Raw genomic sequence first — 25582 nt, forward strand, 5'->3', positions numbered from 1 at the left:
AAAAACCAAGTCGGACATGAACATACGCCATAAATATCTAAACAGCATCAGAAAAAAAACACACAGATTGAACCATCTGTTAGGACGTTCTTCATGGAGGTGAAGCGAACCGGTCTGACTACAAGCCTTCAGCAGCTTTCATATTCGAGCGATACCGTAAGTTCATGTGTTTATGTGAATAATAGTCATATAATAAATGAATTATTAACCTCCCTCGCTCGGTCTGTACTGTCAACACCTCAGTCTGGTATTTTCCCGTACAGACCTTGGAACTCAAGATGGCGCCATTGTATGTGGCCTGCCGTTGGCACTCGCTTCTTTTGTTGTCGTTTTTATTGTTTTTGCACTTTGTTGCATGGAATGTGTCACCGCTCCTGGTGTATGATCACCAGACTCTTATCAGCGTTCGGGCTTCGCTGGAGAATCTCGCTGTTTCTGGCTCGGGCGGACAGCCAGGGACGTGGCTGCCCCCGCCGCCTGTCTTAGCGTCCGTACCAGACTTTCTACGCCGGCCGCTTGGCGTGTTGCCTAGGCGTCTGTGCCGCAGAGGACGCGGGAAGAGAGGCGGAGTCTGTGTTTGGCTCAGAGTGTGCCTGGCTGCTTCCTGCAAACATGCGCCACGACAATTCATGGCCGGATTCTTCACACCATATGACGGCTACGACGTGTGGCGTTCCCTGACTTTTCGCTACCGGTGGCTCCGGCCAGTTGTCCGGGGTGCCGGGTCTCCACTTCCGCGTCGCCGTCCTGTGAGGAGCTGCAGTCGTGGCTGCGTGCTGGAGAACCTGCGCCCGCTCAGTCGTGTCTCGCAGCAGACTGAGGTGCGCTCAGTCCGTGTGGCGCTCATCAACACAAGGTCACTCACAAGTAAGACTTTCATTTTGAATGACTTTTTCTCCAGTCGTGCTCTGGATTTTCTCCTGTTAACGGAGACCTGGCTGAAACCAGGTGAAAATAGCGCCTTTTCTGAGCTCCTCCCCCCCCGGCTGCTCATTTTTCAGCTCCCCGCGAGCATCAGGTCGAGGTGGTGGTGTGGCCACGGTTTTTAAAGACAGCTTTAAATGCCGATTTTATCTTCTAATGCCTACTCTACTTTTGAACTTCAGTTGTTTGTGATGGAGTTCAGCTGTCCTGTGCTCTGTGCTGTTGTTTATCGTCCACCAAAATTTAATAAGGATTTATTCAGGAGTTTTCTGAGTTTCTGGCAGATTTTATTCCAAAATATGATAAATTTTTGGTCTATTGTGATTTTAATATTCATATCTGTTGTCCTTCTAATCAGCTGGCTGATGATTTTAAAATCCTCCTGAACTCTTTTGGTCTAACACAAGTTGTGGATGGACCAACACATAATCTTGGACACACCTTGGACCTGGTTATTTCTTGTGGGCTCTCAGTTTCACTTAAGGACATATCAGACATTGCTATTTCAGATCACTTTCCTGTTATTTTGAATTTATTGCTCCTCCATCTGCTAGTAAGCCACTTGTTCCTGTCTCTCGCCGCCGTTTGGTTATGTCCTCGGCAGTGGGGGACTTTGCTGCTGCCTTCATGGACTCTCAGTTTTATGCCATGAATGGACTGGTTTCTCCATTACTCCCAGATAACATCCTCTCTTCTTTCCACTCTACATGCACAGTAATTTTGGACTCTGTTGCACCGATGCGCTGTAAATCCAGGAAATCAAAATCCGACCCCTGGTTAAATGCCACAACCCGTGTCATCAGGCAACGCTGCAGACAGGCAGAGAGAAAATGGAAAAAGGACAAACTACAGGTGTCTCTGGGTATTCTAAGGGACAGTCTAACTGACTATCAGAAGGCTGTGAAGGAGGCAAAAGCACAATATCTGTCTCATATTATTTCGAGCAGTTGTCATCATCCCAGTGTGTTATTTCAGACTATAAACTCAGTTGTAAATCCACACACCTCTGTTTTGATGGACGCTACAACCACAACCTGTGAGGAGTTTCTTCAGTTTTTTACTGACAAGGTTTCATCAGTCAGACAGAACGCTGATCAGAACTGTAATGTTGAGTTGTCTGCTCCTCGTGCACATTCTGCTGTGCTCGAACAGTTTGAGCCCATTTCTTTTGCATCTCTCGCTGATGTTGTAAAACACATAAAACCTACAAGTTGTCCTTCAGATGTTGTTCCAGCTAAGGTGCTGAAGGAGGTTTTTAATACTGTTGGGGCGGGTCTCCTAACTTTTATCAATGCTCGTCTTAGATCAGGGTCTGTTCTAGCTGCTTTTAAACATGCTGTGGTTCGACCTCTTCTTAAAAAACCTCACCTGGACTCATCAGTTTTATCCAATTTTAGACCTGTGTCTCATATACTGTGGATCACACAGTACTTGTTTCCCGGTTAGAACATTTTATTGGCATTCATGGTACTGCACTTAAGTGGTTTAGATCGTATTTGGCTGAAAGGAGCTTTTCTGTCATGATTGGGGACGTCTCCTCATCAACTGTTCATCTGTCTTGTGGAGTGCCGCAGGGTTCTGTCCTTGGGCCGATTCTATTTTCTTTGTACATTCTGCCATTGGGGTCAATTATAACCCAGCACAACCTGTCCTTTCATTGTTATGCAGATGATCTGCAAATCTATCTGCCTGTGAGGACTAATGGGAGTGATGCTTTGTCATCATTATTTAATTGTATTCGTGATGTAAAGCAGTGGCTGTCCCAAAACTTCCTTTACCTGAATGATGGTACAACTGAGGTCATGGTGTTTGAGCGCTCTGGCATACCAAATGTGGTAACACCAAATTTTGGTGCTTTGGCTAACTATGTAAAACCAGCTGTCAAGAATTTGGGAGTGATATTTGACAGCTGTTTGAGGTTTGATCAACAGATAAATTCTGTTGTCAAAGCTAGTTTTTTCCAACTTCGCCTAAAATAAAGCACTTTCTCAGTAGACATGATCTTGAGACGGCCATTCATGCTTTCATCAGCTCCAGACTTGATTATTGTAATGCACTTTATTCAGGCATTAATCACTCGTCGTCTTGTCTCTTGTCTGAAATTTTAACTTTGCGCACCTACAGTAGGACATTAAGGGCGTCTGGCCAGCTTTACTTAGATGTTCCAAGGTCAAGATATAAACGCTGGGGTGATCATGCTTTCGCAGTAGCTGGCCCCAGACTGTGGAATGAGCTACCTCTTGAGTTACGTACTATTCTGGACCTAGCACTTTTTAAATCTAAGTTAAAGACTTATTTATTTAAACTGGCTTTTAACACTTAGTGGGGAGGTGACATGTTCTGTTATTTTATGTTCTTTTTTATGTTGTTTTAAAATTTTATATTATATGTGTTTTATTTTTGTAAATTTGTGTTTTTAATGTTAAGCACTTTGGACACCAGTCGGTGCTGTAAAGCGCTTTATAAATAAATGTTGACTGATTGATTGTGCTCAGTTAAAAACCCTTTAATAGCAACATTCAAAGACAAATAACAGCTGCATGCTGGTGCGATGCGCCACAATTTAGGTATGATCAGATCACTCGACTAAACTCAAAAATAACCAATGACTAGTCAATTATTAAAATAATCACTTGTGGCAGCCCTAATGGAGACACATCAAATTTAAAGTAGGCACTCAAATCAGTGTGGAACTTTAAGATTCTTTTACCAGTTTAACTAAAATATTGAGGTATTTTAATGTTTCTTGCAGTTAGAAAGTGTCAAAAGATGTTAAATGAAATAACAGGAGCATTAAATAGTGACATTTCCTAAATGAACTGAATATTGAAAGATATTAAAGCCGGAAAATCATAAAAGGATTTGTCAAAATAAAAGCACCAGCAGAAATGCACAGAGCATCACTGTGACACGAGTGTGAAAACGCACGACGCAACAAGCTCCGTGGTGAAGAGAAGGCTGACACTTTATTTCTAAAGAGGTGTCGTAGCATGCAGAGTGACCGACAGGAAGCGGCGGTAAAACAGAGAACGGTCAACCTGATATCATCTTGTTCTTGCAGATTGTATAATTACTGTGGGAAACATATGTTATAAAAAAAGTACCTGTATAAATCCTAATAAATACTCAGAAAGATTGTGATGAGATCAGCGTGAGCACGAGTACAAAAATACATGACAGCTTCTCTGAGCAGCCAGCAGCAGTCATGTGATCACCATCTGCTGAAGTGGGCTGCAGCACCTCAAAGGAACCATTTCAACTTTCCAACTCTTCTCTCCAAGTCGCCCCACCCACTGAGTGTCAATGTCCTGTCAGCCATTAATTCCCATGATGCTTCAGCACTGTGAAGACCAGCAGATGCTGAATGCTCCAAGTGGTACCGTTCTCAAGAACTGCAGCGAAGCCAGCTTCTGGAAGCATGATGAAGTTCAAACTTCTGGATTTGTCTGATCAGTTTAACCAAAGGTCACATGGGTGGGGGGGAGCACACAGAGAGAGTGAGAGAGCAAGAAAGAGATGGGCAGGGGAATCCTGCTGTATAAATAACAGAGAGGCTCTTTTGTGGGACACAGTGGTTCTATTGTTCCGTCACTGTGACTGGAACCACACAGACACACACTGGGAACATAATGGGAACTGTGGAAAAAAGTTTTGAGAGACGTGTTGCGAAAATTTGTGCTATGTTGCACTTTTACAAATAAAATTCAAAATATTTGAATCAGATCTCAAAGAACCACCTGATTAGCACTGAAGTCTGTTGATGACAGAATCCAGCAATTTGTCCAGGCTGACGTGATTAGCCAATTAATTAACTAATCAATCGACAAAAAAACCCAGGACTTTACATTAATTGGATTTTCTTGAAAGGAGATTTGAAAATTCAGCTGCAGTTTTGTCAGAAGGTACATGAATGACTTGAGCCTAGATTTGATGCGATTTCTTGTATTAATTAACCTCTTCTCTGTCCCACTATGAAGCTGGACAAACAGCGATGTAGAGACAAAAGATGTTGGACGCGGTCTTCTGCACTCACAGCCACATAGGCCTTGAAGTCCTTCAGAGTCCTGCACAGTCACTGCGTTTTGAGAGCTGCCTCCTTCAGACAGATATGCATGAACAATGTTGCATTTCTTAATGGAAATGTTCATGTGTTCATCGTCTGAGTGATTAGAGGACCACGGCAGTAAAATGAAATCTTATTTAACAACAGTCCTCTTGTTGTGAATCACTAGCAGTTAGGTTTCGTTAGCGGTTAGCTTGCGTTAGCTAGGTCGACCCCCCACGCCGTTTCTTTTATTGCTGGTTTTACCAATCTAATACTTCTGTTAGTTTTTCAGTGTAACTGCTGTGAATTTTAGGTCAATATTTTACTCCTGTGTAAATCTCCGGAGTGGCTAGCATTTTCGCTAGCGGTTAGCTTGCGTTAGCTAGGTTGACCCCCCCAATTTCTTTAATACTTCCATTAGTTTTTTATTTGAACTGCTGTGAATTTTAGCTCATTACTTTATGCTTGTGTTAACTGAGCCACATGGGGTGTGCGGCCAGTACATTCTGAGTGCCGGTCCCAAGTCCGGATAAATGAGGCGGGTTGCGTCAGGAAGGGCATCCGGTGTAAAACAAGCCAACCCAACTATGCAGACTAAGAATCGAATTTCCATACCGGATCTAGTCGCGGCCCGGGGTTAACAACGTCCCGCCACCGGTGCTGTTGCCAACAGGGTGCCGGTGGAAATTGGGCTACCGCTGGGCGAAGATGACGAAGAAGAAAACTAGAAGGGTGGAAATGATAGTTAGGGATTTGAATGTTGGTAGTATGACTGGTAAAGGGAGAGAGCTGGCTGATATGATGGAGAGGAGAAAGGTAGACATATTGTGTGTGCAAGAGACCAAGTGGAAGGGAAGTAAGAGCAGGAGCATCGGCGGTGGGTACAAGTTGTTGTACCATGGTGAGGACAGGAAGAGAAATGGTGTAGGGGTCATTTTAAAGGAAGAGTATGTTAAAAGTGTGTTGGAGGTTAAGCAAGTGTCTGACAGAGTGTGAAGTTGGAAACTGAAGGGGTGATGATGAATATCATCAGTGCATATGCCCCACAGGTAGGTTGTAAGATGAGGGAGAAAGAAGAATTCTGGAGTGTGTTAGATGAGGTGGTGGAGAGTGTGCCCAAGCATGAAAGAGTGGTGATAGGAGCAGACTTCAATGGCCATGTTGGTGAAGGGAACAGAGGTGATGAGGAAGTAATGGGTAGATATGGTATCAAGGATAGGAATTGGGAAGGACAGATGGTAGTTGATTTTGTAAAAAGGATGGAAATGGCTGTGGTGAATACCTACTTTAAGAAAAGGGAGGAGCACAGGGTAACATATAAGAGTGGAGGAAGGTGCACACAGGTGGACTACATTCTTTATAGGAGGTGCAAGCTAAAAGAAATCAGAGACTGTAAGGTGGTGGCAGGAGAGAGTGTTGTTAGACAGCATAGGATGGTTGTTTGTAGGATGAATTTAGAGGTAAAGAAGAAGAAGAGAGTGAGAGCTCAACAAAGGATCAGATGGTGAAAGCTGAAGGAGGGAAGACTGTTGCACTGGTTGGAGGGGAAGCAATTTTGGACAACTGGAAAAGTACTGCAGATGTGGTGAGGGAGACAGCTAGGACAGTACTGGGTATGACATCTGGACAGTGGAAGGAAGACAAGGAGACTTGGTGGTGGAATGAAGAAGTCCAGGAAAGCATAAGGAGAAAGAGGTTGGCGAAAAAGTTTTGGTATAGTCGTAGAGCTGAAGAAAGCAGACGGGAGTACAAGGAGATGCGGTGTAAGGTGAAAAGAGAAGTGGCAAAAGCAAAGGAAAAGGCATATTGTGAGCTGTACAAGAAGCTGAATAGTAAGGAAGGAGAAAAGGACATGTACCGATTGGCCAGACAAAGGGACAGAGCTGGAAAGGATGTGCAGCAGGTTAGGGTGGTAAAAGATGCACATGGTAATGTGCTGACAAGTGAGGAGTGTGTGCTGAGAAGGTGGAGGGAATATTTTGAAGAGTTGATGAATAAAGAAAATAAGCGAGAGAAAAGGTTGGATGATGTGGTGATAGTAAATCAGGAAGTACAAAAGATTAGTAAGGAAGAAGTGAGGGCTGCTATGAAGAGGATGAAGAGTGGAAAGGCAGTTGGTCCAGATGACATTCCAGTGGGAGGCATGGAAATGTCTAGGAGAGATGGCAGTAGAGTTTCTAACCAGATTGTTTAAATAAAATCTGGGACAGTGAGAGGATGCCTGAGGAGTGGAGACGAAGTGTGCTGGTTCCTATTTTCAAGAAGAAGGGTGATGTGCAGAGCTGCAGTAACTACAGAGGCATAAAGTTGATTAGCCACAGCATGAAGTTATGGGAAAGAGTAGTAGAAGCTAGGCTTAGAAAACAGGTGAAGATCTGTGAGCAGCAATATGGCTTCATGCCGAATAAAGAGCACTACAGATGCATGTTTGCTCTGAGAATACTGTTGGAGAAGTACAGAGAAGGCCAGAAAGAGCTACACTGTGTTTGTGGACCTTAGAAAAATGCTTATGACAGTGGTGCCAAGAGAAGAGCTGTGGTATTGTATGAGGAAGTCTGGAGTGGCAGAGAAGTATGTTAGGGTAGTGCAGGACATGTACAAGAATAGTGTGACAGCGGTGAGATGTGCAGTCGGAATGACAGACTCATTCAAGGTAGAGGTGGGTTTACACCAAGGATCAGCTCTGAGTCCTTTCTTGTTTGCAGTGGTTATGGACAGGTTGATGGATGAGATCAGACAGGAGTCCCCATGGGCTACGATGTTTGCAGATGACATTGTGATCTGTAGTGAGAGTAGAGAGCAAGTTGAGTCTAGTCTGGAGAAGTGGAGATATGCTTTGGAGAGAAGGGGAATGAAAGTCAGTAGAAGCAAGACTGAGTACATGTGTGTGAATGGGAGGGAGCCCAGTGGAATAGTGCAGTTACAAGGAGTAGAAGTGGTGAAAGTAGATGAGTTTAAATATTTGGGGTCAACTGTCCAAAGTAATGGAGAGTGTGGTAAAGAGGTGAAGAAGAGAGTGCAGGCAGAGTGGAGTGGGTGGAGAAAGGTGGCAGGAGTGATTTGCGACCGAAGAATATCAGCAAGAGTGAAGGGGAAAGTTTACAAGACAGTAGTGAGACCAGCTAAGTTGTACGGCTTAGAGACGGTGGCACTAACAAAAAGACAGGAGGCAGAGCTGGAGGTGGCAGAGCTGAAGATGTTGAGATTCACTTTGGGAGTTGTCAGGGTCGAACACCTTTTGACATCAAAGAAATGAATGGACACGGGAGGCAGCAAACCTTTTCTGCCAGCTTTGCATGTAAAGGGAAGAGCAGTCACCACCTCTCTCTCCTTTTGACTCTCTTCGACCGTCTTCCCCGCTGCTCGGCATTTTTAATTACTCAAACAGTGTGATGTACAAGCAGGGCGTGATCATCTAGTCAGTCATTAAGTGAAAGCTTACATGCTTGTCACAACTTGTCAGGTACCTTGAGTGGATACATGTACAAAACATCCTGTACATCTGTTGAACAAAGATCTATTACATGTCCTATCTGTGGGATTGTTTGGACTGCTAGCCTATACTCCCTTTTCTTCCCATCAAACAACCCATCTCCAGGCAGGATGTGGAACCGACTGGTGCTCATCAGTTCTGTTGTTTCACTGTCATCCCACAAGAACTTTCCTCGTTTCAAGGCCAGCAATCCTAACAGAGACGTGCAACACAGCACAGTGCAAAAAATATAAGCATGCATAAGATATGTGATGCAGAACAAACGACAATAAAATGTTAGTGTCCACAATTTCTCGGATAGTCACACGGCTGAAAAGCCACCGAAAGCTGTCTGAATCTTCCGAATGGTGGAAGAGGTGAGAATGTCACAACATGTCCTGTGAGGCTTCAACACGAAGGCGCTTTTGCTGCACCATCAGCTTCGTGCCGATGAATTTTGCCGCCACTCTTTTCATGGCAAAATCTTCTGTCACAGTGGAATATGCCGAAAAAGTGCTGATGTCCACCTCTTCCGCAATTTCTTGGATAGTCATACGACGGTCATACATCACCACAGCGTTCACTTTGGAATGATCCGGTCATTTCAGCGTGTTGATGGCCGCCGGAGCGCTCTCCACCGTTGTGCGGATGTCTTTAACTGGTTGTACCACTCCTTAATCTGTGTGATGCCATAGGATCGTCACCGAAAGCTGTCTGAATAATCTGAATGGTTTCCAGCTGGCTGTTTCCCAGTTTCTGGCAAAATTTGATGCAGTCGCACTGCTCCAGTTGTTCCGCCATTTCCTTGCAAAGAAAAAAACGACGAGAGACTCCACCCATCCTCACACAAAAGCTGCTTACAAGCAAATGACGCAACCAACAGGTGTGAAAAAATTCACGCATGCCCACGAAGGTTCATGGTTGGCTCATGCAAGCACACGTGATCAAATCCATCAGGTTTTTGAAAAAAATAAAAAGATCGGATACTTTTCTAACAGACCTCGTATATGGCTTAGAACATAATACTGTGATACAGCAGTGACCATGGCACACTTTTTTTTTTTATAAATTGGAGCCAGACGGAGCGCACAGCGTGTCGACAGACAGTGAGGATTCTGATGATGATGATCCCTCTTGTTCTGGACGAAGAACCAGAGCAGGTGGTCCACTGATGTGCACACAGATCTCCACAGCTTCCGTTTGCAGTTTCTCCAGGACTCAGGTGCTATGAGCTCTGTCCCAGCGCCGAGTCCTGGAACTCAGAAATGCAGACACACACTGCTCCAGCTGTGGCTTCAGGCACGTTTCGTTAAAGCATCGAGATCGTGAGCTTCAGTTTTCTTAAGTTTCTTTTTCGTGCCTTTTGCTCTCCTGCTTCGCAGGCTGTTCGGTGATAAAGCTCTTTTGTCCACCTTTTCTCAATGAATTGTGACTTTTTTTTTTTTACTTTTTCCCTTCATTCAGGAATCGTCGTGTGCAGTGTGACTGGGCCATTAGTTTTTCAGTGTAACTGTTGTGAATTTTGGCTCATTAATTTACTCTTGTGTGAACCTTAGGAGTGGTTAGCATTTTTGTTAGCTGTTAGCTCACGCTTGTTTGGCTATACTCTTGAATTTTCTGGTGCACAAAATACACTACTTTACACTTGACGTAAACTCTGCATGATGCTGAGAGATAGGGTGGCTCTTTTAGAGAGCCGTGTCCGTAAGCTAGGACAGCTTCTTAGCTCAGTGGAGATAAATGTTACGGGCACTCCAAACGAGGTTAGTGTTGGGCCAGCTAACGTGCCCATTAGCATCAATCTAGAAACGCCGGCTTGGTGCCTGGTTGCGGTATCCCAATCACTCCTATCTCCAGCCAAAAGGCCAGGCTTTAGTGATAGGAGATTCTATCATCCACAAAGTCAGGTTAAAAACGCCACCTGACGTTAAATGTATTCCTGGGGCCAGAGTTCCCAACATTGCTTCCCATCTTAGGGAACTGACACTGCAGAAGGGTAGACAGACTAAGGAACATGACACGAGATACAGTCACATAGTTCTTCACATTAGCACCAATGAAGTCAGGATGAAGCACTCAAAGCTTACAAAAATGGACATAGAGAGGACTTTGCCAGAAAGATATGTCGGCATTGATTAATAGTCTCTGGTTCCCTCCCCTCCTGGGGTAATGATGAGGCGTTCAGCAGGCTGACATCCTTATATAGGTGGCTGGCACAATTTTGTAGACAGCAAGGCTTTAGTTTTATTGATAACTGGCCTTCATTCTGGGGCCACCGTGGCTTGGTGATGCTAGACGGCCTTCACCCTACTGGGGAAGGTGCCACAATCTTGTCTGCAAACATAGATAGAGCTCTAAAGCGAGGGTAACATTAGGAATTTACAGCAGGCCGCAGAGCAGGTGATTAGAGACCCTGCAAGGTCTATGACAAATGCGGGTATGAAATCCATTAGCTTAGTGGAGAAATTAGTGCAGAAAATCCACTATGGTGATAGTGCAGTTTATATGCCAGGGAGGGAATTTCATCAAGTTGAGACTGTGGCCTGTTTCCATAGATGTGTCCATAAAAATCATAGAGGCATATGCTTTGCAAATTTAATACCCATTACTACAATGGATGACGTTGAAATTGAGGATGGCCCGTTGGTTGTTCCAGCAATATCAAATATTTTGTGTCTGCTACCTACAACTCATGTGGAATGTCTCAGACCTAAACCTGCTTCCAGGCATCTTATACAGTTGTATGCAAAGGTTTGGGCACCCCTGATAATTTTCATGATTTTTCTTTATAAATCATTTCAGTTAAATATATCATATAGCAGACGAACACACTGATATTTGAGAAGTGAAAAGAAGTTTCTAGTATTTAAAGAAAGTGTGAAATAATTATTTAAACAAAATTGGGCAGGTGCATAAATTTGGGCACCCTTTTCAACATGATGGTTTCGGGAAAGGATACAAAAAGCTATCTCAGAGATTTCAGCTGTCAGTTTCCACTGTGAGGAACATAGTTTGCTTAGAGGTATAAAATGAACCATTTTCAAGAACCGATCAACTACTGTCAGGACAACAATATGCCCCTTAGAGGGTGGAAAACCGGTCACAAAATCCATTGCGATGTGAGATCACGGACAAATCGGGATTGGTCAAGGCTGTAAAGTGCCTGCGGGTGGGTGATTAAAAGATTTGTCCATAGCACATAACTGACAAGCAGACATATTCAAGACAACTTTGACTAACCCTGGCCAGCAAAACCTCTGCTGCACAATGAATATGGTTTTCCTAATACCTGGATGACAGAACATTTGAGTTTCATGACACCAACGAATAGTTTTGCCCTGAGGGTGGAAGGAACGAAAAGCTTTCCCTGCGGACACCCAGGATAAATGGGCGCATTCCCCACGGTCGATTTGATGTGAGACTCATTGCCCCAAGTTAGTGTGGCCACAAAACAGGAGGAGGGTAAGATTGTTTCCAGCTCTACGGGCATGTCAACTGGGTCACCCTGTCGGGATAAAGCATCGGGTTTACCGTTCTTTGAGCCCAGGAGGTAGGACAGAGTGAAATTGAATCGACTAAAAAATATTGCCCAAGGGGCCTGACGGAAGTTAAGACGTTTTGCGGAGCAGAGGTATTCAAGATTTTTATGGTCGGTGTAGACTATGAATGGGTATTGTGCCCCCTCCAGCAAGTGCCACCACTCTGACTGCTAACGGTTCGTGGTCGCTGATACCATAATTTCGTTCAGCTGGGGACAGCTTCTTAGACAAAAAAGCGCATGGATGCAGCCTGTTGTCAGAGGGATTTGTCTGTGATAAGACCGCCCCCACACCCACACTGGAGGCATTGACTTCAACCACGAACTGCCGAGCGGGGTCAGGGAGGAGCAGTATGGGGCCGCAGTAAAGCGATTCTTTAGGACTCTAAACACCTCGTCACACTCCGGTGTCCAGACGAACAGTGGAGGGACGAGGTCACTGCATGAAGAGGAGCTGCGACAGTACTAAAACCCAGGATGAACTTGCGGTAGAAGGTGGCGAAACCTCAGAATCTTTTAACCTCCTTGCGGGATGTGGGAACCGCCCACTCCTGAACCGCCGTCACCTTTGCGGGTTCTATTTTGATTTCGCCTGTTGAGATTATAAAACCTAGGAAAGAGATCGTGGATCTGTGGAATTCACATTTTTCTGCCTTTACAAAAAGCCTGTTTTGCAGCAAGGTTTGTAATACCAGAAGGACATGATGTGTGTGTGTGAGACCAGATCATGAGAGAATATAAGGATGTCATCCAAATAATCAAAGACAAATTTATTAAGAAATTCTTGTAATACGTCATTGACTGGATTCTGAAATACGGCAGGCGTGTTCGTAAGTCCAAATGTCATTACTAGATATTCATAATGTCCAGACGGGGTGTTAAAGGCCGTTTTCCATTCATCACCTTGTTTTATTCTGACCAAATGGTACGCGTGCCATAGATCAAGTTTGGTCAAAATTGTGGCTCCTTCTAACAACTCAAATGCAGAGGAGATTAGCGGGAGCAGGTAGCGGTTCTTTCATGTGATGTTATTTAAGCCACAGCAATCAATGCAGGGGGTGTCTTATCCTTCTTTTCGACAAAAAAGAAACCCGCCCCTGCGGAGATGACAAAGGACGAATCAAGCCCGCTGCCAAAGACTCCTGAATATACTCTTTCATAGCATGACATTCAGGAGCTGAAAGAGAAAAGAGCTTCACTGGTTTCCTGTCCCTGTGAGATCAGATTTTAAGGTTCTGCTACTAGTCTATACAATTGTTCATGGACTGGCACCTCCCTACTTAGCTGACCTACTTAAACCCTACGTACCGGCCCGGGCTTTGCGTTCTCACGGTGCAGGACTACTTTGTGTCCCTAGGGTGAATAAAAAGTCTGCGGGTCACAGAGCTGTCTCTTATTGTGCCACTGTTCTGTGGAATGATCTCTCTGCATCAATAAAACAGTCAGATTCTGTACAGACTTTCAAGTGTTTGCGGTGCAAGTCCATCCAGAGATGGGTGTGGTGTCTGTTTCTGTAACCCTCCTGTCCTGTGCACCGGCAACATTTCCTGTATATTTGCTTTGTGAATTGTTTTGTAAATTGTGTCGGTAGCATGGCCTAAGCAAGGGGTCACCCCTTTCAGTCTGGTCTGCTTGAGGTTTCTTCCTCAAATCATCAGAGGGAGTTTTTCCTTAGCACTGTGGCCTGTGTTCTTGCTCTGGGGGTTGGTAAGGTTAGACCTTACTTGTGTGAAGTACCTTGAGGCAACTTTGTTGTGATTTGACACAATGTAAATTGAAATAAATTGAAATTGACTTGCTGTAAACTCATTAAAAGCTAACATTAACAGTCACACGTACGTTTACTTCACTTTATGATTCAGTTTTGTTCTTGTTCTGTAACTTTGGATATTTTATCCAGTAAACATTCTGATGATACAAATGCGGCTCATTTCTGAAGGTGTTTTAAATTCTGGGAACAGGACGGCGGTGAATCTGGGTTTTGCACAGACCCGTTCACCACACAGGACCTGATCTAACAAACTGGAGGATTACATCAGGGAGTCTTGTGGTTTGTCTGAGTCTCTGAAGAGGAAGCAGAGCAGTTCCTGTTTGGTACAAGAAGTGACAACATGGACGGGACAGATGAAGTCAATGTGTCCATTGTGTTCTGGATCTCAGTGTGTGGGACAAAATGTGTGTCTTTCTGCACAAGGTCACAAATCAAGTCTTGATCTGAGAAAGATCCGACACGCTGAACTGAGGTTGTCTCCAGAGTCTCAGACTTGACCCAGAACGTGGTCAAAAGGACCAACACAGAAAACACAGAAAACACCCACCAGCTTCAAGTCTGTGATGCCCCCCCCCAAACAACCAAAACGGTTCAGCACTGCCAGGGTTCTGAACCACAGCTGGATATCTCACCACACACACGCACACACACTGAACTTCTGATTAGTCTTCACAAGTTAGTTGAATTTTTTTAGTCTCTAACGTGAACTAGATTAAAACGTCACAAACTGCAAAGTCACCAAACATTTTACAGCCGGCCATGACGGCGTGAAACATACCATCAGTGGACAGACCTCCCTGAGCACAGGATTTAAAACTGAACACCAGGAATGGATTAAAGTAAGTTTAAAACGGGAGATTCCTGCCATTAACAGCAGACGCCCATTTGTTCCATCGGGTCATAGGGGGTGGAGCCTATCCCAGCAGGTGACTTCTAATGATATTTCACAAACATATTTCACAAACATATTTTGTGTATGCAGCTGAATACTGTTTCAGCAGTAGTTAACTCATTAACTAGTACTCTGACAGCCACACACCCCCAGCCAACCACAGTAATTAGTTACACAGCAATAGTTAACTCATTAACTAGTACTCTGACAGCCACACACCCCCAGCCAACCACAGTAATTAGTTACACAGCAATAGTTAACTCATTAACTAGTACTCTGACAGCCACACACCCCCAGCCAACCACAGTAATTAGTTACACAGCAATAGTTAACTCATTAACTAGTACTCTGACAGCCACACACCCCCAGCCAACCACAGTAATTAGTTACACAGCAATAGTTAACTCATTAACTAGTACTCTGACAGCCACACGCCCCCAGGTAACCACAGTAATTAGTTACCCAGCAATAGTTAACTCATTAACTACGACTCTGACAGCCACACGCCCCCAGCCAACCAGAGTAATTTGTTACACAGCAATAGTTAACTCATTAACTAGTACTCTGACAGCCACACACCCCCAGCCAATAAGAGTAATTTGTTACACAGCAATAGTTAACTCATTAACTAGTACTCTGACAGCCACACACCCCCAGCCAATAAGAGTAATTTGTTACACAGCAATAGTTAACTCATTAACTAGTACTCTGACAGCCACACCCCCCCAGCCAATAAGAGTAATTAGTTACACAGCAATAGTTAACTCATTAACTAGTACTCTGACAGCCACACGCCCCCAGGTAACCACAGTAATTAGTTACCCAGCAATAGTTAACTCATTAACTACGACTCTGACAGCCACACGCCCCCAGCCAACCAGAGTAATTTGTTACACAGCAATAGTTAACTCATTAACTAGTACTCTGACAGCCACACACCCCCAGCCAATAAGAGTAATTTGTTACACAGCAATAGTTAACTCATTAACTAGTACTCTGACAGCCACACACCCCCAGCCAATAAGAGTAATTTGTTACACAGCAATAGTTAACTCATTAACTAGTACTCTGACAGCCACACCCCCCCAGCCAATAAGAGTAATTTGTTACACAGCAATAGTTAACTCATTAACTAGTACTCTGACAGCCACACGCCCCCAGCCAACCAGAGTAATTTGTTACACAGCAATAGTTAACTCATTAACTACGACTCTGACAGCCACACGCCCCCAGCCAACCAGAGTAATTTGTTACACAGCAATAGTTAACCCATTAACTAGTACTCTGACAGCCACACGCCCCCAGCCAATAAGAGTAATTTGTTACACAGCAATAGTTAACCCATTAACTAGTACTCTGACAGCCACACGCCCCCAGCCAATAAGAGTAATTTGTTACACAGCAATAGTTAACCCATTAACTAGTACTCTGACAGCCACACGCCCCCAGCCAACCAGAGTAATTTGTTACACAGCAATAGTTAACCCATTAACTAGTACTCTGACAGCCACACACCCCCAGCCAATAAGAGTAATTTGTTACACAGCAATAGTTAACCCATTAACTAGTACTCTGACAGCCACACCCCCCAGCCAATAAGAGTAATTTGTTACACAGCAATAGTTAACCCATTAACTAGTACTCTGACAGCCACACACCCCCAGCCAATAAGAGTAATTTGTTACACAGCAATAGTTAACTCATTAACTACTACTCTGACAGCCACACGCTGTCAGAGAGACACCGGAAACCAGCCATATAAACCGGAAACGGTACGGAGCTCAATCTGAAGTTTTAAAATAAAATAATCCAACGGCGGGAAAAAATAAAAATAAAAAATAAAACACACACACACACACACAAAAACCTCCGGAACGACACTCACTTCCAAACCTCTTCAATAAATTTTTAGAAGCAGTTTAAACTTTTATTATTGCTGTGAAGCATTTTAAAGTCAGTTTATATCGTAAAACCAGAACCATGAACCACCGTTTGATAATCGATCGATCCGAGATTAATCAATCACGGTGCTTCGTATGAAGCACTCAGGAAAAGTGCGTGTTTGATCAATTACCAATAACTGTTCGATGACTCCGCAGCGAAAGCTTCCAAATTTATTTTCACAGATTGAACATTTTTAAAGTTCGGACGAATTGTTTTTGTCGTCATTAAGTTTAAAATTTAACGAAAAACAGGAAGACGAGGAGCAACAAAATAAAGTCAAAGTTTGCCTCACCTGTTCGGAACAGCTGGAATCCACAAGAACCGAACTGAACCAATGTGAACCGAATCGCGTCTGGAACTGAACGACTGGGAGCAGAACTCCGCTCTGTCAAGCTCACAGAAATCACACCACCGGCACTGTTTGACTCCTTCACAATGAAAGCACTGCCGCGAACAATTCCCTTATTTTTCAAAATAAATCGTTTTTTTTTTCTTTTTTTGTTTTATAAATCGATTACTTTCTAAGAACAGTGTGCAGTGTGCACAGATATGACGTCACTAATGAAGCCAAAATTAGGATATTTAGGAAGATCAGATCTACTGCAGAGAAGCTTCAGAACCAAAGACCTCCACCTCGTCCTCCTGCAGCAACCAATGCTTCAGAACCAAAGAATGTAGTAGTTCTGATTGTGTTGAATGTTTGGTCTCCAAAGTAAAGGTCAAACAATGTCAACATCCACTGGATTCTATAACATGTGACATATGTTACCCCGTAACATGATAACTAAGCATGACACATGGTACAAACTATTCCATTTATTAATCCTTTCATTTCAACCAATAATTTGCACCACTTTTTACCAAAAGCAACTTTAACTTTTGACCCCTGTACAAACTGAAACGAATCTTTATCACCATTTTTGCTCTTTTTACTCCATAACATTAGTCATAGATAGTCCAAACTGTACCTTTTTGGAATCTTTATGATCAGACAAATAATGTGATATAGTTTTCAATATGATTGGAGGATTTTTAAATTTTGACCCCTGTGTAATTCTTTATTGACCCCTGTAGCTCATTAGAGGTCAGCTCCAAGATGCCTCCATACATGAAAATAAACAATTAAATTTAGAATATGTGTGCCAAATTCCATGCTTTCATCACAAAATGAACAATTTTTATGGAATTTTTTAGCTAAGCTGCACCACTATAAGGATGAAGAACTGGAAACATCAAATGTTTGAGACAAGTTGACGTGAGTTCTATCCAGGCATTGAGGCCCGTTGATGCCTATCTCCGGATTCTGTAGCGTGGAGCGGATGAGAATCTACCACTCCCACCGGACGGGACACCACTCCATCACAGGCTACTTCAGACATCAAGACCAGTATCCACTTAGAGCTGTGTGGACTGAGACCATGCGGATGAAGTGTCTGGACCATGGAGACAGACAGAGAGCGTGAGCAGGATTTGAACTTAAGTCTACAGAATCGCAGACCAGCTGCTCATCCACTGAGCTCTTTATCCCATGATACAGGGTGGAAGAAAGGTGGAAGAACGACTATGAAATTATTATCCCACCTCAGAACTGTCCGGGGTGGTAACCAGCCTCACAGACAACCAGCCCATCATCCCCAAGTAACCCTCTGTCTGCTGGGTGACCTTGACCAGGTGAAATGTGGGCGTGACCTTGACGAGATGGAAATGTGGGCGTGGCCTTGACCAGGTGGAAACGTGGGCGTGGCCTTGACCAGGTGTAATGTGGGCGTGGCCTTGACCAGGTGAAATGTGGGCCAGATCCAGTCCAGACTTACACATACAGATGATCATGTCTGTAAAAGAGTGATGAGAATGAGACAGAAGAGAAGGCTGAAGACATGTTTAAATCCTTTCTTCATTTTTGATGTTAGATTTTTTTTTTCCTGCAAATATTACAATTAATTAATTAATTAATAATAAATTAATATTACAATTTGTGTCACTGTGTCAAAACTCTACACACGAGTAAGATAAGACTCAACACTTGTAAAACTCCTCACAACTCTGTCAAAATGAAACCCTCCAGTCAAAACCTAACAATCGCTTCTAAAAATGTCATTCTAGCAACTAAATGATACACATGCACCAATTTGAAACACTTTACAGTTTTTCTCAGTTGCTAAAACACTAAACCCTGTTGTCTGAACCAAACGCTCAGTTGTCTGAACCCACTGACTGAATAAGTCACTCTTTTGTCAAAACCAGCAGCAGCACTTTTCACCTGTTTAGACACAACTTGGCAACACATTTTCATCGTGATCCACCTGTGCTGCATAACGGTGTGCACAGGTGGCAAAAGTCAAACACAGTTAAAGCACTGGTGTCACCAGTTGAGGTGGTCACAGGATTTCTGTTATTTGTCTTTTTTTACTATGTACAAAAGTGCAAATAACAGGATTTCTGTTATTTGCACTTTTTTACTATGTACAAGTGTAACATGTAAACGCAGAGAATTTCTGTTATTTGTTTTTTTTACTATGTACAAGTCCTAAATGCACAGGATTTCTGTTATTCATACTTTTTTTACTATGTACAGGTGCTACGTGAAAAGGCACAGGATTTCTGTTATTTGTTTTTTTTTTTTTACTATGTGCTAAATGCACAGGTTTTCTGTTATTTGTTTTTTTTTACTATGTGCTAAATGCACAGGATTTCTGTTATTCGTACTTTTTTACTATGTACAGGTGCTACGTGTAAATAGACAGGATTTGTTATTTGTACATTTTTTACTATGTACAAGTGCTAAATGCACAGGTTTTTTGTTTTGCAACATGCATTTAGCCTCCAATAATCATTGATTTCTACAGCTTCATGTCTTGAACATTATATTATGTTGTGTTCAGAAACTGTTCAGTAGGGTTTTTAATTTTGATGGACTCGGGGCTCGATTTGACACCATAGTTCAGTTTTGGGCACAGATTGAACTGTTTTGAGGCAAAAGTTTGGTTTTGCAAGAAGAGTCTGTGGTTTTGTGAATGTAGATTGAAAATTAGGTTTTGTGTTCACAGTTTAGAGAAAAGAAAGAGCAGCTTCAGAGAAATGTGTCTTAGCAATTGAGAAAAACTATAAATTCAACAGTAACACACTGATGTGTTTTACACAAAACACTGAAGTCAATTTTTTTTTTTTTTAGTTTTTCTCAAACAAGAGCTGAAAGTTACAATAGCTAGAAACAAAAGTGTTTTTTCCCTGTTTTTTGAAATTTAATTTTTTGACAGAAATTTCTTACAAATACCTAAAGAAATAGAGTACTGTACAGTTCAAATTCAAAAGATAAATGAAAACAGGTGTTTGCAGTGCTGTAGTGTACAGACATGGTACAGTAAGATCAGAATGACATTGCTCTTGACAGTACGACCCACTGTGGGGTGGCTGAGGTTTGAGTGGACCATTTGTCCACACTCTAAAAAATGAACTGCTGTCTCAATGAGAAAAAGTGATGTAACAATTTACATATATTTTCTTAAGTAATTTTGCTGTAATTTCACTACGTAAAGTTATTTCAACTTACATAATTAGAGAAGTCTTGTGACATTATGAAATACTGTACACACACACTCACACACTCATCTTCAACCGCTTAGTCCAATCAAGGGTTGCGGGGGCTGGAGTCTATCCCAGCAGTCATAGAGCGCAAGGCGGGGTACACCCATGACAGGACGCCAGTGTGTCACAAGGCCACAAACAGACAAACAAACACATTCACACCCACTCGCACACCTACGGACACTTCAAAGATTCCAATCCACCTAACCCGCATGTCTTTGGATGTGGGAGGAAACCGGAGCACCCAGAGGAAACCCACGCAAACACAGGGAGAACATACAAACTCCACACAGAAAGGCCACAGGCAGGAATTGAACTCATGACCTTCTCGCTGTGAGGCATCAGTGCTAACCACTAAGCCACTGTGCTGCACCATTATGAAATAACTAAACTGAAATAACAAAAGGAAAAAAAATTGTAAATTGCTACATCAATTTTCTCACTGAGACAGCACCTTTATTTAGAGCTTCCCTCCGTTTGGGGCTGTGGTTGATCACATGGTCCATCAAAGTTGCTTGAATTTCATCTGAAACATTTCTCCTTCTTGCTCTTTTTTGTCTTAGTCCTTGTCCACGTATCTCTCTTTGTCTTCCTCTTCCTCTCGCTCTTGCTGCTTCCGTGATTGCAGATTTGACTAAATGTCTGTCTTACCTGAGCTCTATTTGTGGTGTCAAAGGTCAGACTGATTGGTGGTGAGTTTTCTATGTGAGCGTTTTCAGGTGTGCGCTTAAGTATTTCCAATTACCAGATGTGTTCTGCATTTTTATTAAAAGTGTTTTCCCAGTGAAAACAAGGGATTTGTCTTTGATTTAAGTGTCTAATGTGGGAAACTGTGGGTAATGTTCTCCAACAACTATGTTGAAGAATTGCAAAGTGCAAAGCAGAAAATGTGTTTAAGGTATTGTCACTTTGTGTTTTAGTGACTGTTCTGGATTTGAAGTTTTAGTCTACATCACTGGATGTAAGCAGTTGGCAAAAACCTTTAAGATTTTTGTTTTCATGAATTTTAAAACACCTGCATTTGGTCATGTGGTGTGTGCGTGTGTGTCTGCGTGCATGTGTGTCTCTGTGTGGTACGTGTGTGTGTATAAATGTGTGTCTGTGGGCGTTGGACTGGTTTCCTCCTGACTGACCAAACAATGAGACAGGAAACAGGACGAGCCTGGAACAAAGGCCTTCAGGGGGTCCAAGTTCCAGCTGCAGTTCTCAGGATGGAAACTCGTACACTTAACGGCTCGGCGCTGACGTGCACTTCTTCTCGTCTCCTTCGACAACTTCAGAATCTGATCCAGAAATCAGAGTCTGAATGATGTTTCTGCTCCGACATGACGACGGGTTTGAAGTGTCCGTCTCCGTGGTCTAAGTCAGAGTGAGGTTGTTCTCCTGTGCAGCCTCGCCCCCGGGCAGGGTGACGCTCAGCTCACGTGAAGAACAGGAAGCACTGCGAGTCCTGTTTCCTGTGCATTTTTCACCATTGCTGTTGGAGGCTGGAATGGAGACAGCAGATCCCAGGACGTGGGCCTGCAGGGCCGTGTCCACCTGTAGGGGTCACTGTGGACACGGCAGACACAGGAAGCAGTTTCTCCAGTAAGACCACTATTCATGGTTCCTCCACAGAGGAGGATGAGGGCAAGCTCAGGGGAGTCCACGTGGACTTTGTGGACTTCCTTCATGCCGAAGGAGAATATTCACCTCAACAGTAAAGTGGGCGGGACTAATGAGGCACTGTGCACAGGAAGTGGCAGCTAGTGTGCCTAAATTGAGAGAGTGGCGCACCCTGCTCAGTGTCATTCTCATTGGACCGACATCTCTGCTATTTTGGAATTGTGGGCTACTCACCCACAGATTGAGCTCGCCGGACTACTTTCACCATCCTGCTCAGCGTCCCGCTCTCACTGAAGCAACAACACACAGAATGTGTCTCTTTGTCCCAGATAGATCTGTTTCAGTGCAGCTTCTTGTTCTGACTTTAACACGAAGTAAACACCCAAGTCTTTCATCGCCAACTGTAAATGGTAATCAAATCATTCCAATTGTATCTTTCTGAACTCTTCCACATCAAACTCCATCGTGTCAATGTTTACAGTGTGTCACGTGCCATCTTGGTTCCAAAGTAGCATTTGCTGTTAATCTGTCTGCATGTAAATCCAGCTATTTTATTTATTTATTCACTGAAAATGTCAGGTTGTTGTGCATTTGGAGGCACAAAGACACAAGGGCTTCAAGATGTACAGATTCCCTTCAGATCCGAACAGAAGAAACATTTGGGAAAATAAAGTCAGCCGTGTGGGATGGAAGCCGACATCATAGTCAAAGCTTTGAGAGTTAAATTTATTGTTCAGTCCCATGTACAGTAAAACTCACCTAAACCGTTATCGTATAGACCAGATATTCACAGTCACCAGACAAAAAAGTCCCAAAGTCTTTGTATAGTTTTCCATGTAATAAACACCGTATATAACAGATTTTGTACAACGGATAAAATGTCCCATCTGATCACAATGTATTTCCATTAAAAACCCCAAGCAGTCTGGATGTGCACAGTAAAAGAGATACAAATTAAAGTCCAGCTCTGACACTCGCAGATTTGAGGAAAGTGGGACCAGAGTCATTTCTGTGATTAAAAGTCCGACCGTTTATTTTTTCAAACGGCGTTCAGACTCGAACCCGCAGCCTGACCTGCACCTGTTAACTCAGACACAAAAGGCTGTGATTTGACACTTTTCTGCTTTCAATCCTTTGTCTACCATCATAGTGCTGGTCATATAATTAGAATTTATGAAAAAGTACATTTTATTTCAGTAATTCCATTCAAAAAGTGAAACTTCTATATTATATTCATTCATTTCACACAGACTGATATATTTCAAATGTTTATTTCTCTTAATTTTGATGATTATAACCAACAACTAATGAAAATCCCAAATTCAGTATCTCAACAAATTAGAATATCAAGACCAATACAAAAAAAGGATATTTGAATATGTTGGCCAACTGAAAAGTATGAACATGAACAGTATGAGCATGTACGGCACTCAATACGTAGTTGGGGCTCCTTTTGCCTGAATGACTGCAGCAATGCGGTGTGGCATGGAGTCGATCAGTCTGTGGCACTGCTCAGGTGGTATGAGAGCCCAGGTTGCTCTGATAGTGGCCCTCAGCTCTTCTGCATTGGTGGGTCTGGTGTGTCACATCTTCCTCTTCACAATACCCCATAGATTGTCTATGGGGTTAAAGGTCAGGCAAGTTTGCTGGCCAATTATAAACAGGGATACCATGGTCCTTAAACCAGGTACCAGTAGCTTTGGCACTGTGTGCAGGTGCCAAGTCCTGTTGGAAAATGAAATCTGCATCTCCATAAAGTTGGTCAGCAGCAGGAAGCATGAAGTGCTCTACAACTTCCTGGTAGACAGCTGCGTTGACCTTGGACCTCAGAAAACACAGTGGACCAACACCAGCAGATGGCATGGCACCCCAAACCATCACTGACTGTGGAAATTTTACACTGGACCTCAAGCAATGTGGATTCTGTGCCTCTCCTCTCTTCCTCCAGACTCTGGGACCTTGATTTCCAAAGGAAATGCAACATTTACTTTCATCAGAGAACATAACTTTGGACCACTCAGTAGCAGTCCAGTCTTTTGTCTTTAGCCCAGGCAAGACGTCAAGTCAGCAGTCTTCCCCATGATTGTGTAGCCTACAGAACTAGACTGAGAGACCAGTTAAAGGCCTTTGCAGGTGTTTTGAGTTAATTAGCGGATTAGAGTGTGACACCAGGTGTCTTCAATATTCAGCTTTTTCACAATATTCTAATTTTCTGAGATAATGAATTTGGAATTTTCATTAGTTGTCAGTTATAATCATCAAAAGTAAAAGAAATAAACACTTTAAATATATCAGTCTGTATATAATGACTTAATATAACATACAAGTTTCACTTTCACTTTTTTTCACTTTCTGAATGGAATTACTGAAATAAATCAACTTTTTCATGATATTCTAATTATATGACCAGCACCTGTAATAGTTTTTTGCTAGTGTTGGGTTGAAAAGATTGATTCGTCGATTTTAAATCAGTTTTCATTTTAATTCCCGTAGATCGATTCACACATCCAAAGATCAACACACACACACACACACATATATATATATATATATACACACAGACAGACACGTACACACATACAGACACAGACAGAGACACACAGAGACACACAAATAGACACACACAGAGACACACAGACAGACACACAGACACATACAGACACACACGCAGACACACAGACAAATAGACACACACAGACACACACACACACACACACACACACAAACAGACACACACAGACACACACACACAAATACAAATACGTTGTGTGAAATGTAAATAAAAACAGAATACAATGATTTGCAAATCCTCTTCAATCTATATTCAATTGAATACACCATAAAGACAAGATATTTAATGTTCAAACTGATAAACTTTATTGTTTTTGTGCAAATATTTGCTCATTTTGAAATGGAGGCCTGCAACACGTTTCAAAAAGCTGGGACAGTGGTATGTTTACCACTGTGTTACATCACCTTTCCTTCTAACAACACTCAATAAACGTTTGGGAACTGAGGACACTAATTGTGAGTGTCATGATTGGGTATAAAAGGAGCATCACCAAAAGCTGTTAACAAGCAAAGATGGGGTGAGATCACCACTTTGTGAACAACTGCATGAAAAAATAGTCCAACAGTTTAAGAACAATGTTTCTCAATGTTCAATTGCAAGGAATTTAGGGATTCCATCATCTACAGTCCATAATATAATCAGAAGATTTAGAGAATCTGGAGAACGTTCTACACATAAGTGGCAAGGCCAAAAACCAACATTGAATGCCCGTGACCTTCGCTCCCTCAGGCAGCAATGCATTAAAAACTAACATTGTGTAAAGGATCTTACCACGTGGGCTCAACAACACTTCAGAAAACCATTGTCAGTTAACAAAGTTCGTCGCTACATTTACAAGTGCAAGTTAAAACTCTGCCATACAAAGCGAAAGCCATACATCAACAACTTCCAGAAACGCCGCCGCCTTCTCTGGGCCCGAGCTCATTTTAAATGGACAGACGCAAAGTGGAAAAGTGTGCTGTGGTCTGATGACTTCACATTTCAAATTGGTTTTGGAAATCATGAACGTTGAGGTATGGGGGTGTGGCATGGGCAACTTACACATCTGTGATGGCACCATCAATGCTGAAAGGTACATCCAGGTTTTGGAGCAACACACGCTGCCATCCAAGCAATGTCTTTTTCAGGGACGTCCCTGCTTATTTCAGCAAGACAATGCCAAGCCACATTCTGCACGTGTTACAACAGCGTGGCTTCGTAGTAAATGAGTGCGGGTACTAGACTGGCCTGCCTG

General features: G+C 42.9%; 1 protein-coding gene across 3 annotated transcripts in view; it reads right to left on the bottom strand.

Annotated features, from left to right (window-relative positions):
* arap3 (ArfGAP with RhoGAP domain, ankyrin repeat and PH domain 3) overlaps positions 1-17001 on the bottom strand; it is an 87631-nt gene extending 70630 nt beyond the window's left edge. For all 3 annotated transcript variants that reach the window (XM_034182251.1, XM_034182252.1, XM_034182250.1), the window contains exon 1: positions 16879-17001. The gene's annotated coding sequence lies outside the window, so the exon portion shown is untranslated. The remainder of the gene's footprint in view (positions 1-16878) is intronic.
* Positions 17002-25582: the final 8581 nt, after the last annotated feature.

The sequence above is a fragment of the Thalassophryne amazonica genome, chromosome 11 (genome assembly GCF_902500255.1).
Source record: "Thalassophryne amazonica chromosome 11, fThaAma1.1, whole genome shotgun sequence".
NCBI lineage: Eukaryota > Metazoa > Chordata > Actinopteri > Batrachoidiformes > Batrachoididae > Thalassophryne > Thalassophryne amazonica.